The sequence below is a fragment of the Trichechus manatus genome, unplaced genomic scaffold (genome assembly GCF_000243295.1).
Source record: "Trichechus manatus latirostris isolate Lorelei unplaced genomic scaffold, TriManLat1.0 scaffold00071, whole genome shotgun sequence".
Taxonomy (NCBI): Eukaryota; Metazoa; Chordata; class Mammalia; order Sirenia; family Trichechidae; genus Trichechus; species Trichechus manatus.
In genome coordinates, this window is record NW_004444007.1 from 10,034,892 (window position 1) to 10,050,777 (window position 15,886).

Sequence of the window (15,886 nt, forward strand, 5' to 3'; positions counted from 1 at the left end):
TATTTCTAGCTTTCTGAGGAAGCACCATATCATTTTCCAAAATGGTTGTATCATTTTGCATTCCCACCAGCAGTGCATAAGAGTTCCCATCTCCCTGCAGCCCCTCCAACATTTGTTATTTCCAGTGTTTTTGATTCGTGCCAGTAATGCCTGGGTGAGATGGTATCAGAATGAGTTAGCTTTTAAAGTCTAGTTTGGAGTACTACCTTTCTTTTAACTCTGTAGTCATATTAATTTTGATTCTAGAAAATTTAAGTATGAGCTTAAGAGATGTCAGTTACCAACCAAAAACATCACTTCAGTTACGCAGTTTCCAGGTTTCCGTATTATAAGGAAACGGCAAATGTTTAAACTTGCTTGACCACTGTCAGAAACTTTCTCCTGGTACTTTTGTGTATGTTCCTACATTTAGTTCAAAGGCTCTGCATGTGCTTGGTTAACAACTGAGGAAACATTATTTCCCCTTTAACCTGGCAGGCACTTGTATGGTATTGTAATATTTCTCAATTCTTTTAATTTCTATTATTTAACATAATCTTTAATAGCATAGTACACACCTTTTAAAGCTTTTTCAATTAAAACCTTTTACTTTAATTACCTTTGATTTAATTTATGGCCAACGTTTTGCCGAGTTATAAATAATATTTGGCTGGGTTGGTTCGTGCATGTTAGTGCCCATTCAGCAAGGGGGCCTGCTGGTGGTAAGGGAGTCAGAGAAAGGCTGCCTCTTTGGTAGTTCAACTGATATTGATTATTGCTATCAACTATTTGGGGAGAAAAGGTCAAACTGAAGCCCTATCAAAGTTTATAAGTACTATCTTTTGTCTTTCAAGCACTTGAACATTTGTGATGCCATTTAAGGAAAATAAAGTTGAATTTCACGTCTTGCTATTGCCATTAAAAACAAATTTAGGAGACTTGGTTTATGTGGGTATGAATGTACTTGAGTATTCTGAACCTGAAGCATCTGACCAGTATTATTATGCCAAACCAAAGAGCAGCTACAGTATATTAGTTATTAAAATGAACACGTTTCCAGCATCTAGTTTTATCTTTACATACAGATGATTTTTTGAAAATATTTTTACATATTTAGTGGTTATAATCTAACATATCATAAATGTAAGGTTAGTTTAAATCAAATATGCAGTGTTTACTTGAATTTTATCTCTTCTAAAAAGCGGATTTTGACTATGTTTACAAGATTGTTTAAATTAAATATCAGAATATAAGATTTCCATTCAGTAATCTTTAAAGTAAATGTATATAAAGGGCTTAAAGTTAATGTGCATAATTTGGATGGTGATTTACAAATATGTTCAGCTTACATTTTGTTCTCAGACTACCACTGCTATCAGTGGAAGATATTTTATAACTAATCTGTTATTAAGAAATTAATCATATTTTTGCATTTCAGCCAAAATAAAGACCATATCTAATAATCTGCTAGACACAGATAATATGTAAATCTGAAATCCATGTATTTCATATTATCTAAAATATATTTTCCAATTAAAGCTAAAAATACAATATAGATTCAGAAAAATCCATATTTTTCTAATGTCTTCTTCACTTTGTATTATTTTGTTGGGTTGCATAAAGAAACAAGGAATTGTATTTGTATTAAAAGATTAAGAAAACTAATGAGTCAAGTTTATTATATTTGTATATGATTGCAGATGAGTCTATACCCATTTTAAAGAAAAGATAGACACTATTTTAAAGTGATCTTTAATATGCTTTTATATAAACAAATTTGAAATACAGTTTACTTTGGTTGTCTTTACTTAATACCATAACCCATGTTTTTATTTCTGATGAGTATAATCCTGGACCATGACTTAAAGTTAACTTTGTTTTGTCTTTTGAATGGCCTAACCTATATTAACATGAAAGCAGAACATTTTTAAACTTTTGTTTCAAAAATCATAATAATGAATTATTTTGTTAATAAAGAAATAAAGACAAAAAAAAAAAAAGAGATTGGCTCAAGATACAACCTAATCCTATAGATTGAGTCCCGCCTCATTAGCATAACTGCCTCTAATCCTGCCTCATTAGCATCATAGAGGTAGGATTTATAGCACTTAAGATAATCACATCAGATCACAAAATGGAGGACAGCCACACAATACTGGGAATCATGGCCTAGCCAAGTCGTATACATTTTTGGGGGACACAGTTCAATCCATAACAGATCTCCTAGGCTATAATCTTTACAGGAACAGATTGCCAGGTGCTTCTACTGTGGAGCCACTGAATGGATTTAAACTATCAACTTTTCAGTTAGCAGCAGAGCACTTAACCATTGCACCACCAGCGCTCCTGGCAACTTTTCTAGGGGTATGGTATCAGAGAACACTTCCACTCTCATAAAACCAACAAAACAGAACAACAAAGCATAATTCTTATTTTAACCTTTGACTTTTTCCTCCTCTCCTTAGAGCTATCATCCTTTGCCTGTACACCACTCTTCTCAGAAAGGATCTGCTACGACACTTGGAGTGTTGACTGTTGGAAGGACTAAGGTGAGATTTGCTGTGCTACTGTCTGCAAACAGAAGGTTTGTTGCTTCCTAATGCTGTATGGTAAGTATACAGCCACTCCTCACTTACCGACATGGTTAAGTTCCAAAGACCAGGTTGTTATGCAAAAATTGGTGTTATATGAAAATGGAGGATGACCACATCAGATCACAAAATGGAAGATGACTACATCATACATAACTGCCACATTACATCATTACATAACTGTCAAACCACTGAGAATTGTGGCCCAGCCAAATTGACACATAACGTTAACGAATAGCAGATTTTTTAGTACTGTTGTAAATGTGAAATATTGGATAACGAGATAGTCAATAAGTGATTAGTAGGTGTAATTTGCATCAACTGAAGGTTGGCTGTTTACTGGGTATTCTGCAGCTTCTCTACTACTTCGCTTTCCAGTGAAGACATTTCATAAATGGATTACCTCTCTGAGAACTTTTAATTTATCATCACAAGAGTCTTCTGTGAACACAGAGTTAAAACCTTTTAGTGACCAATTTTTTTTTTTAATTTTTTTGATGGTATATGTTTTTAGTATTGGAATGGATGCTTACTAATTGAGTGTGTTTAAATTTTTGGTTGTTAATATGGATTTTAAGAAATATGATCTGGTAATACAAGCCACCAATGAAATGAGTGGCACTGTGATGCCACTGATCTGTGGTATGACAATATACCAGTGAGAGCTATATAATTTATTATAGGTGCCTTTCCATTAGGTTACATGGGGAACCTCTGATTTTCCAAATATGACACAGAAAAACCAAAACAAACCCATCAGAGCTCCCTAACTATCACACAGGAAAACCATAATTATGCTTGCAAGCTTTATCTCACAGAAATAAAGGAAAAAGAGGCAAAAGTTTACAAAACTAATTACACCCAGGAAGCATCACCTAGTAGAATGTTCAGCCTACGCAACAATGAGGCTCCAACTCGGGTCTGCTGAGCTTCACGCATTTCAGAAGGGACCTACCTTGATGCTAAATGCATCAGAACCAGAGTAACTAAAGACTGGCGATTCGAATCTACCAGCCACTCGTGGAAACCCTATCTGGCCGTTCTACTCTATCCTGTTGGGTTGCTATGAGTCCGAATCGACTGGATGGCACACAACAGCAACAACAGCAACGTGTGGTCCAGAAGCATAAAACGTGGTTGGTAAACCACTAACCCAGTGGCAACGAAAGGGTTAAAGCTGTTTGAGGTGTGAGGATGTTTCCTCACTCATTGGGTTATTGTCTTAAATGACAGCAAGAGAAATAGAGGTAACATGGAAATTTCCTAACTTCTTTGACTTATGGGAGCCCTGGTGACATAGTGGTTAAGAGGTAGGCTGTAAACCAAAAGGTCGGCAGTTCAGATACACCAGCCTGCTCCTTGAAAACCCTATGGGGCAGTTCTCTGTTCTGTAGGGTCATCATCAGTGGGAATCAACTCAATGGCAGCGCGTTTGGTTTTATGTTTTGTTTTGTTGTTTTGAGTTATTGCCAAGGAGAGCACTGTCTCATCCATACCTCAGAAAAGTTCGTGGCTCTAAAAGTCCTTAAAGAAATGTCAGTCAACCATGCACCTGTTCAGCAAAGTTACTGAAATTATTAATGGTAAAGTTATTCTGGTTTACAGTTTTTTAAACCCCAAGGTTATAAAGAGGTGTGGTAGTTATCTGATTCTATCCCTACTGAAAAGGAAGGAAGCTTTTCCTTTGATATTGTATATCTCAATTTGCTATCTGGATTAATTTGAATTTAATTTCAAGAATTATTTCATTCTTGACAATAATAATAGCAGCTACATTTTTAATGTAAAAGATTTTCTCTTTCCTTTGGGCACCATTCATAACTGTTTTTATTTTATCATTACTAATCAGCATGGTGTTTGCCTAAGAAGACTTTAGCCCTAAGGTGGATCCAAGAACCATGTAAACCAAAAAACCAAATCAGTTGCCTTCGAGTTGATTCCAACTCATAGTGACCCCCTGTGTGTAAGAGTAGAACTGTGCTCCATAAGGTTTTCAATGGCTGATTTTTCAGAAGTAGATCTCCAGGCCTTTCTTCCAAGGTGCTTCTGGGTGGACTTGAACCTCCAGCCTTTTGGTTAGCAGCTAAGCACGGTAAGCTTTTGCGCCACCCAGGGACTCCAAGGGCTGTGTAGTACCCTGTTAATTAAAAATACATTTTTTTTTTTTATTATTTAAGATTCAGTGTTAATTGAACAAGCATTCTATAGGCTTGTTTGTCTTCTGTAACATTCAAGGTAATACTAAAAATGTTGCTTGGATTAGAATGCATATATTGGGCTGATACTAGGAATGACAACTATTTCCAAATTTTTGACCTCAATGATATCTCTCCCTTTGTCTGGTAGTATCTGTCCTATTAAAACTGGGTGAAGAAAAGAATTCATTTATTCAACAAATACTGAACGACTTCTGTATACCAACCACTCTTCTGGATTTTGTGGATATGGCAGTGAACAGAACAAAACAAAATCCCTGCTTTCACGGAACTTTTAAAAATCTCCTAAGTATCCTCAGCAAACAAATGGCAGAAGGGAGCAGGAGAGAACATGACTCACTGTAGGTGCTCTGGGGAAACTCCCTTCAAGATGGCAGCTTGAACACAGGCAGAAAAGGAGACTTGAAACCTGATTTGGAAAATAAGATAACACAATTTTATGACTGTTTTGGATTGAATTGCATCCCCCCAAAATGTGTGTCAACTTGGCTAGGCCACATTCCCAGTCTTATGGGATTGTCCAGCATTTTGTCATCTGATGTGGTTTTCCTATATGTTGTAAATTCTACCTCTATGATGTTAGTGAGGCAGAATTAGAGGCAGTTATGTTAATGACGCAGGACTCAATCTACAAGATTAGGTTGTGTCTTAAATCAATCTATTTTGAGATGTAAAAGAGACAATCGAGCAAAGAGATGGGGGACCTTCTACCATCAAGAAAGCAGAGCCCGGAGCAGTATGCATTCTTTGGACCTGGGGTTCCTGCACAGAGAAGCTCCTATCCCAGGGGAAGATTGATGACAAGAACCTTCCCCCAGAGCCAGTAGAGAGACACAGTCTTCCCCTAGAGGTGACACCCTGAATTTGGACTTCTAGCCTCCTAGACTCTAAGGGAATAAATTTCTCTTTGTTAAAGCCATCCACTTGTGGTATTTCTGTTATGGCAACACTAAGATAGTGACCATAACTAAGATAGTGACCGTCTGCTCTAATTTAATCACTGTCAAAATTTTGATGCTTATCAAACAAACCAAAAATTACCAGGTTGATATAACTTCACCTTGGAAAAGAATTGCTTTGCAAGTGTGCCATTTTTATACATGTTTCCGGGTACACATGAAAAGATGCAAAGTGAAGAAGACAGAGGGCCGTGGCCATCTTGACTTCCATCTGCCCAACTTCTACCTCCAACGTCTGCTCCCAGGTACTGTTGGTAGTTTCTAATGCATCCTTCCAGAGTTTCTTTATGCAAACAGGCAAATATGAATATGAATTCTTATTTGTCCCCCTTCATAATGTTAAAGATAATATATTATACGTACTCCTCTGCAACGTATGTTTTTTTCCTAACAAAATATCTAGGAAGGTTTAGCAAATCAGTCCTAAGAGAGCTTCCTCATTCTTTTTTCCCCGTAACAGTTACAGACTAGTCCATTGTATGGACGTACCACAATTTAAATAGTGACCTATTGATGGACATGTGGGTTGTGGCCAGTCTTTTGCTACTAAACAATGCTGCAATAAATCACTTTGTACATAGGTCATTTTGCATGCATACAATTATATCTGTATAAGTTTGCAAAAGTAGAAATGTAAGCCATGAGGTGTATTTTGATAGATATCGCCAAATTGCCTCCCAAAGGAAGTTTTTCTCATTCACACCCCTACAAGAAACTTGCCAGAGTTCCTTTTACGAAGGTCTGGATTTTTGCCAACCTGGTAGTTTAAATGGTTTCACAGAATAGCTTTAATTTAGGAATACCATTTATTCAGAATTTTTAGCAGCGTTTTTTCCCCTAGAATTAAAAGAATAACACGCCTTATTTCAGAATTAAAAGAGTAATATGGCTTGTTAGAAAGCCTTTTCGTATCAATTCTCTCACTAGATCATCACTAATTTCTTTGTGGGGAATTTAGGATTGGTAGTGTGCCCATTATTACAGGTGAATAAATTGAGTGGTTAAGAGCTCAGCTGCTAACCAAAAGGTCGCAGTTCAAATTCACTGGCCGCTCCTTGGAAACCCTATGGGGCAGTTCTGCTCTGTCCTGAGGGGTCACAATGAGTCGGAATCAACTCAACGGCAACAGATTTTTGTTTTGTTTTGTTTTTAAACTGAGTCAGCTCAGAGCAGTAAAGTTCATAAACTTTAGGGGTCATACAGCCAGCTCAGAAAAGGATTCAGGACTAGAACTCAGCTCTTTTTACTGTACTTGTTGCTGGAGGGTAATTTAAAAAAAATGACTAATAGAACTCATCTTAGATCTTCTATGTAATACAGGATAAAAGTGCTTCCCAATCACAGGATGTACTTGGGTGACCCACTATTAAGAATAAAAGGTTTTCCCTATGGTTTGATCCTATATTACAGATAATTGAAATAGTTCAGTGTGCAAAGTAAAAGTTAAACTAACGGTAAGAGCCACGGGGCCCCTGTGGAAAGGTTTTAGCCCAGGCTCTGATCTGGCCTTTAGAAAGATTTCTCCAGCTGCAGTGGAGAATGATTAGACGGTGGCCAGAATGGATGCAGGGAGATGAGGGAGAGGCTGCTGCAGTGATTTCGGTGTGCTAGGAAGCATCTTGGAGGGAAGCAGTGGCAAGATGGAGATGAAAACAATAGCTCTTGAGAGACAGGCAGTAGAAGTGACAAGGCCTGGCGATTAGATTTCTTGGGGGCAGAAGGAGCCTCCTGACCACTCACCTAGCATGGCATCCTTCACCCTGGACAGGTAGAAAGATGACTAATTGTTTGCACCAAATGGATGGATGAGTGTATTTTCTGGTCCCAGGGCTCATGGGCAGGAGAGGGGCAGAGACCAAAACCCCAACCAAATCCATTGCCCTTGAGTCGATTCTGACTCATAGAAGCAACCCGATAGGACAGAGTAGAACTGCCCCCATAGGGTTTGCAAGGCTGTAAATCTTTATAGAAGCAGACTGCCACATCTTTCTCCTGTGGAGCAGCTGGTGAGTTTGAACCACTGACCTTTTGGTTGGCAGCTGAGCACTTTAACCACTGTGCCACCAAGGCTGGGCAGAGACCAGCCGGATGTAATTAAATCTTTCCTTTTATTTGTATCGAGCATTATAGTTTGCAGAATGCTGTCATATATGTTACCTAGCTTCCTCCTGACCCCAACTGTGTTATCGGCTGTCACTGTACCTGAAATTGCACCATTAGTGATGGACTGCAATGTGGGTGGAAGGAGCATGGATTGGGAAGTTGGAGGGCCTGGGCTAATTCCCACTCTGCATTTGGTATCTCTGTGAGCCTTGGGCAGTCATTTAAATTGTCTGAGCCTTGATTTTCTCATCTGCAAAATGAAGATAATGCCTATTTTACAGATTTGCTGTGAGGATTAAATAAAGGCATGTGTGTAATCAAAAAGAAAAAAAGTTAAGCTAATGGGTCTAAGACTGCTGTCCTTAGAAAGGCCTGCTTGCAAGATTGGTCCTTGACTGATGTCTGGGAGCTTGGATATTGGGAGGGTTCCCACCATTCTCTGATAAGAGTGGCTCACTGTGCCTGAACTGGTTGTGCAAACAATATGGTTTATGCTAAACACCTGCTTTTCTCCTTGGAGTCTGGAATTGGGGTACATACCAGGTAGAGGGTGCTTATTCACCAGTCCCCAATATAAACCCTGGGCACTGAGTCTCTAATGAGCTGGTAGACGACATTTCACACGTATTGTCACAAGGTATTGCTGGGGATATTATCTATGTCCTCTGTGACTCCGGAAACCCTAGTGGCATAGTGGTTAAGTGCTATGGCTACTAACCAAAAGGTCGGCAGTTCAAATCCGCTAGGCGCTCCTTGGAAACTCTGTGGGACAGTTCTAACTCTGTCCTGTAGGGTCACTGTGAGTCGGAATCAACTCTATGGCAATGGTTTTGGCTTTTGTGTGACTCCACTGAGACACGACTCCTGGAAATGTGCTCCTTGTTTCCTCTGAACTTTGCACATCTTTGCTGATTTTAAACCATGCAGAATCCTCTTGTTCTGTTCAAACAACTGCCTCTGGGTCTATGTACAGGTTCTGTATGAGCACAATTAAGTGTTCTGGAATTCCCATTCTTCATAATGCTATCCATCATTTGTTAAGATCCACACAGTCGAATGCCTTTGCCTAGTCAATAAAACACAGGTAAACATCTTTCTGGTGTTCTCTGCTCTCAGCCAGGATCCATCTGACATCAGCAGTGATATCCATAGCCCATCAGGGCTCCCTAACTATCACACAGGAAAACCCTAATTATGCTTGATATCCATGGTTCCACGTCCTCTTCTTGGCATAGATGAGTAAGTGCTTCCAGCATTGCATCTGTTTTTTGAAACATCTCAACTGGTATTTCATTAGTTCCTGAAGCCTTGTTTTTAGCCAGTGCCTTCAGAGCAGCTTGGACTTCTTCCTTCAGTACCATCAGTTCTTGATCATTTGCTACCTCCTGAAATGGTTGAATGTCTACCAATTCTTCTTGGTACAGTAGCTCTGTGTATTCCTTCCATCTTCTTTTGATGCTTCCAGCGTCATTCAATTTTTTTTGCCCATAGAATACTTCAGTATTGCAACTCAGGGCTTGAATTTTGTCTTCAGTTCTTTCAACTTGAGAAATGCTGAGCATGTTCTTCCCTTTTAAGTTTTCTAACTCCAGGTCTTTGCACAGTTTGTTATAATACTTTGTCTTCTTGAGCTGCCCTTTGAAATCTTCTGTTCACCTCTTTTACTTCATCATTTCTTTCTTTCCCTTTAGCTACTGTACATTCAAGAGCAAGTTTCAGAGTCTCTTCTGACATCCATTTTGGTCTTTTCTTTCTTTTCTGTCTTTTTAGTGACCTTTTGCTTTCTTCGTGTATGATGTCTTTGATGTCATTCCACAGCTCATCTGGTCTTCAGTCATTAGTGTTCAGTGCATCAAATCTATTCTTGAGATGGTCTCTAAATTCAGACGGGATATACTCAAGGTCATACTTAGTCTCTTATAAACTTGCTTCAATTTTATTCAGCTTCAACTTGAACTTGCATATGAGCAATTGATGGTCTATTCCGTAGTCAACCCCTGGCCTTGTTCTGACTGATGATATTGAACTTTTCCATTGTCTCTTTCCACAGATGTAGTCGATTTGATTCCTGTGTATTCCATCTGGCAAGGTCTACATATATGGTCACCGTTTATGATGTTTAAAAAAAGTATTTGCAATGAGTAAGTTGTTGGTCTTATAAAATTCTGTCATGGGATCTTTTGTACCATTTCTATCACCAAGGCCATATTTCCAACTACCGATCCTTCTTTGTTTCCAACTTTCACATTCAAATCACCAGTAATTATGAATTCATATGGAATTGATCAAACAAACAATCAAGATGCAGTGATAAATATTTCAGTCCATAATGTTAAATAGATTTAGGATTCAGTACTTTCCCACTAACATTAGAGGTAACATTTAGGTACACCCTTAAAGCTTACTTTCTTATACCTATAGGAGGTTATTTCTGTCACTTTGAGGACTAAGGTACACCTAACCCAAGCCATGGTATTGTCAATTGCCTCACATGCATGTGAAAGCTGAACAATGAATAAGGAAGACTGAAGAAGAATTGATGCCTTTGAAATATGGTGCTGTCAAAGAATACTGAATATACCGTGGACTGATAGAAGAACAAACAAATCTATCTTGAAAGAAGTATAGCCAGAATGCTACTTAGAAGCAAAGATGGCAAGACTTTATCTCACGTACTTTAGACATGTTATCAGGAAGGACCAGTCTCTGGAGAAGGATGTCATAGTTGATAAAATAGAGGGTCAGCGAAAAAGAGGAAGACCCTCAATGAGATGGATTGACATAATGGCTGAAACAATTGGCTCTAATATAGCAATAATTGTGAGGATGCCTCAGGACCAGGCAGTGTTTTCTTCTGTTGTACATAGGGTCGCTATGAGTCAGAACCAACTCAGAGACCCCTAACAACAATAACATGACAGGTATATCTGAAAAGAAAGACCAAAAACACACACACACACACACACACACACACACACACACGCACAAATAAATATCTTGCGTGTGTTAACATTTTTTAAACCACTTTTCCTCCTTTCAATATTTAATGCATTATAAATGATGGAGCCATAAAACATTAGGGAACAAGCAATAAATTTTGAAGAATTTTAGGAAATTCAAGCCCAGGGTATCTTATTCTAGATTTCTGGCTCCTAGAATGACCTAGGCATATGTGCCAGCTTAAATTTGAAGACAAAGCTTAGTGCAATGACAAAATAAACATCTTGGGCCAGCTGTGCTGTCTATGTTCATAATGGTGTGTAAGGATGAACCCCTTCAATTCTGAAATACTTAAACGGCCATCAGTACTCTCTTGTTACCTAAAAAAAAAAAAAAAAGAAAAAAGACAGCTATGTATATAAGTTTAACTGTTTTCTGGCCTGGAATGTGGCCAACTGAGTGAGTCAGCCCTCTGGTCCTCTGAAAAAAATTCTCTCCTGACTGAGGTCAGAATTAGTAACTCATTGTGCTTTAGTAGTATGTAATATTAATTGTGAATTCATAAGAGAACTAAATCATATGGGATGGCAAGTAATGTCCATAACAACATATAATTCCAATTCCCTTTTACAACTAAGAATCCTATGATTACCTTTGTATTAAAGTTTTTCATTAGGACTCAATAGAGAAAATAACGTAGCCTCTATTTTCAGCTAGTAGGGATCTGTGAGTTCTGTCCATAACATAATGCCTTTTGAATTATCCTGACTGGAAAATAATAATTGAAGGAGCCTGTATTGGCAGTGAAGTGGGAAGGGACAGTGTCAGGGTTAAGCAGTAAGTCAACAGTCTAGTGTTGGGAGGAGGCCCTGCTGAGTAAATATCTCCAAGTATCTCATTGTATCTGTGCCTGAGTCGCCTTCATCCTGCTGAACACTAACCAGTTTCTAGGACACAGGTGACTCGGACACTGAACACCTCACTACAATGACATGTCCATTCACGCTATTTCCAGGAAATGTCTCTTGGGAGGGCGCAGGGCTGGGGGAGGCTAGCAGGATAAGCATTCACACTGACACCGAGGGTGTCAGATGACCCAGAGCTGGTGGCTATGTGTTAGAAGGTGCGGCCAGTTAATGCTTGGAAGGAAATCACCTCACAGGGCAAACACAGACTACTGCCTACGTGGTCACAGTAGGGAGGGAGGCTGGAGGGAGAAAAGAAAGAACTCCTTTGGTCTTAGAAGAAAAAAAAAAGCAGCATATTTCTAGTTGTAAACAGTGTGAGAGCTCAGAAAATCTCAGTAAAGCGTAGTGGCTTAGAGTGTGGACTCTAGAGCTAGCCTGCCTGGGTTCAGATTCCAGCTCTGCCACTTGCTGGATTTCTAGGTTTCACTTCCTCATGCCCCAGATAGGAATGATGATGGTATATACCCCATAAAAGGCTTGGTTTGGCTTTTGGGAAGTGTTAGTTTGCCCTTCACCCCCAGAAAACTCGTGAATGAAGGAAAACCCAAAGATAAGTGGGAAGTTAAAAAAAAAAAAAGATTGCAGGTTGAGAAATTGTGGTTACATGATTTAGGAAACTTCTCCAAGGTTATTTCACATGGTATACTTTGAAAATTAGGTTAAACAGAGACTACATCAAGATTGTGCAGGGGGCGGGGCATACCATCAGGGAGGGGAGCTCGGAGGCTTCTAAATTAACCTGTAATGTTCTAGGTCTGAAACTAGGTATATGGAGTTTTGCTTTATTATTTTTTGTACTTTATGTTGTATCTCCTTTTACATATGTAAGATATCTTATAATAAAAAATGTACTTACACAGAATAAACTACAATTAGTTACATGAAATTTGTAGGCCGTGTAACACATGAGAGGTCCATGGATGGCACTCACTTGCTAATCTAAAGGTTGACAGTGTGAACCCATCAAGTGACAGTGGAAGAAAGGCCTGGCAATCTGCTTCTGTAAAGATTACAGCCAGGAAAACCCTATGGAGCAGTTCTACTCTGTAACATATGGGGTCACTATGAGTCAGAATCTACTCAATGGCAACAAGTTTTTTTTTTTTTTTTTTAAGCACATGTAGTAGTCATAATTATGTAGACACACTACTGATTCATTTTTTTTAAAAAAAGGTACCTGAGGTTTTTTGGAGAAGGGTAAGATAACACAGGTATCTTTGAGTATGTGGGCTGATGTATACGTGGCTAGTGGCCAGCGGCACTGATCAGATAAGACTTGGTCTCTGCCCTTATGCAGCTCATTACCCAGCACAGGACAGAGCCCTGTGCAAGCAGCGTACTGTGGTCTGGACTAAGGAAATATATAGGAGAATAGGTAAGGGAAGAAATCCAATACCATTAAATCCCAATCTGGTCTTGTCTGAGTTCTAACTTCTCTTGACTATTTTGTGAAGGGAAAGCAGAGTGGCAGTGAGGATTGTGTTGGAAATATGTCACAACACCTTGGGCTAGTGGTACGGCAGTACCTGGATGGTATTCGGTAGTGATTAAACACTGCTGTGAAAGAGTTGAGATTAGGGGATTTCTGAAGAGAATAAAGGAAATCAAAAGCTTCCTTCTTCCTGAGTGAGTTCTCTGTCAGGAGAGGGTGTAGCAGACTGACAGGTGGCTGTTTTCCAAGGAAGTGGTATGCTATAAAAAGGAGCCCTCTTGGCACACTGGTTAAAGTGCCCGGCTGTGAACCCGAAGGTCGGCAGTTTGAATTCACCAGCCACTCGATGGGAGAAAGTTGTGGCAGTCTGCTTCCATAAAGATTTACAGCCTTGGAAACTTTATGGGGCAATTCTACTCTGTCCTATGGGGTCACTATGAGTCAGAATCCACTCAACGGCAGTGGCTGGGTATGCTATAAAGTAAAGAGAAAGAAAAGGACTAGGGGATTGGCGCTCTCAAGGTTATCTCTGAGAGATAACTATTATCATAATAGTTAATTTTAAATTATTTAGAAACGATGACTGGTAGTATAACGTAAGTATATAGCATCATTTTATTTAATAATTAAAAAGATTTCTTTATCACCAAAATAATAGCATAATGACTTAAGGTGAACTTTTGGATCCCTATAAGAAGTAAGAAAAGAAAGTCATCTGTTAACTGTAAAATTCTCTAACTTTCCTTCAAGCTACAATACATAGTGCTTTACTGAATTAAGCATTGAAGATAGATTCCCTGTTTTATATACTGTGTTACACCTTGAGTAACTTTCTCTAAGTGTATATTGTTGATTTGAGAGAAGTACTTTTAAGCTTGGTTCGTTTTACAAACAACCTAGAGGTTTCCCATTTTATTGCCATTTACATGAATTTAGATTCTCACTCTTTTGTCGAGAATCTTCATGCTACTTAATGGAAAATTATACTGATCATTATTCACAAAATATTGCTGAAGAAACCTAATTTTTTTTTCAAGGACAGAAAAAGTGATAATGTTGCAAATAATTCTAATGAATAAATTTTGATGGGGTTCATTTCCTTTTTTATAGTTATTGTTCCAAATTGTATTTGAGGTAGGGATATGTTATTTTAATTGCCAAAGTTGTAAGTCATGATCAGCTCCTTTGCAATAGTTATTTGGCTCAGCTGTGTGTGTCACATCTGGGATTAAAATTGGAATAGTCTGCTGCCTAGAAAAGATTAAATCTAGGATTGCTAATCTTATTACCAGAGAAGTTGAATCTTGTTTCATACTGTAAATTGTCTGCCTTTAAATATTAATGCTTTAATTCTTTAAGTTAAAATATGCAATTTAGATTACTTTGGATATTTTTGTTTCTCAATTATCTCAGAAAAGGCCTTTTTAAAACAACTTTATATTAACTGGTATTAGGTTATTTCCTAATTTTGAATCTGCATCTATATAATGGTCAGTTGGTATAGTAAAGCACCATTCTTTATTCTTTTATCTTCTTTGGAGTTGGCCTCTTTGCCTACCTAATAACTTTCTGTTATTTGCCTTGCTTCTAATTAACCATCTCTTGTTCTGGCAGAGATAACTTTTCACCATCAACCTTATGAAGTTTTTTCTCTAACTTTAATGTCTTATTTCTTCTCTAATGAATCTGATATCAGGAGTCATAAGACTCTTCACTAGTATCTTATTTAATTGGTTTCAGTACTGTTAGGATAAGGGATTCTGCATCAGGTCCCCCAAAATAGTCTCTTTCCTACTGTATTCAGGTGGCTAAGTGGTTGAATGGAACCTAATGGATGAGCCTTCTGTGAGTTTATTTCCCTTCTCATGTGGCCTGTTCTAGCCATGTGATTATCATGAGAAGTAAAGATGTAATAAAAGAAACCATGCTATATACCAAAGGCCAGTCATTTAAAATAGTCCCTTACTTGAGAATGTGAGGGAGGCAAGGCAGAAGAAATTGCAGACCAAAGAAATTTCTTTGATTCTCATCAACTGGCACAGCCATGCTTAGACCTGGGTCTTATGATTGTAAGATGTTACCATGCTGGTTAGACTCAGATTTAGTTTGCTTCTGAGATTAGCAAGGGCATGTGGTAGGGACCATGTCTGTTGAATAAACTTTTGTTGTTTATTATGTTTACAAACCCATATGGACCTGCTACCCATAAATTATTTACATCAAGCTAAATAAAAATACAGAGAAATTTTAAATCTTTGAGGGATGTTGATTTCTCATACCATAGGACCAATCTCACGGTGGTGCTGTGAGCATTAAGAAAAAATACTTGGAGCATGTGACAGTTAGTTCACTCTTTATTAGTAAATTACCTTACTCTACTTCTTTTCTTTCTGTTAGAATGGGACTTTTAAAAAAATTTTTTTTATTGTATTTAGAGGAAGGTTTACAGAACAAATAGTTTCTCATTAAACAGTCAGTACGCGTATTGTTTTGTGACATTGGTTCAAAACCTCACGACATGTCAACACTCTCCCTTCTTGACCTTGGAGGACCTTTCTTTTTTGGTGAAAGTATACACAGCCAAAGCTATACTATTTCAAAAGATTTACATGTACAATTCAGTGATATCCATTACATTCTTCCAGTTATGCTGCTATTCTTACTATCCTTTTCCAAATTATTCCATCACCATTATCTT

General features: G+C 38.2%; 1 protein-coding gene across 7 annotated transcripts in view; it reads left to right on the forward strand.

Annotated features, from left to right (window-relative positions):
* SGMS2 (sphingomyelin synthase 2) overlaps positions 1 to 15,886 on the forward strand; it is a 109,956-nt gene that overhangs the window by 45,907 nt on the left and 48,163 nt on the right. For 2 of the 7 annotated variants that reach the window (XM_023734784.1, XM_023734785.1), the window contains exon 2: positions 2,445 to 2,588. The gene's annotated coding sequence lies outside the window, so the exon portion shown is untranslated. Of the gene's footprint in view, positions 1 to 2,444; positions 2,589 to 5,622; positions 5,991 to 15,886 lie in introns of those variants that run through there. The other 5 variants (XM_004380221.2, XM_023734783.1, XM_023734786.1 and 2 more) reach the window with 4 other exon arrangements.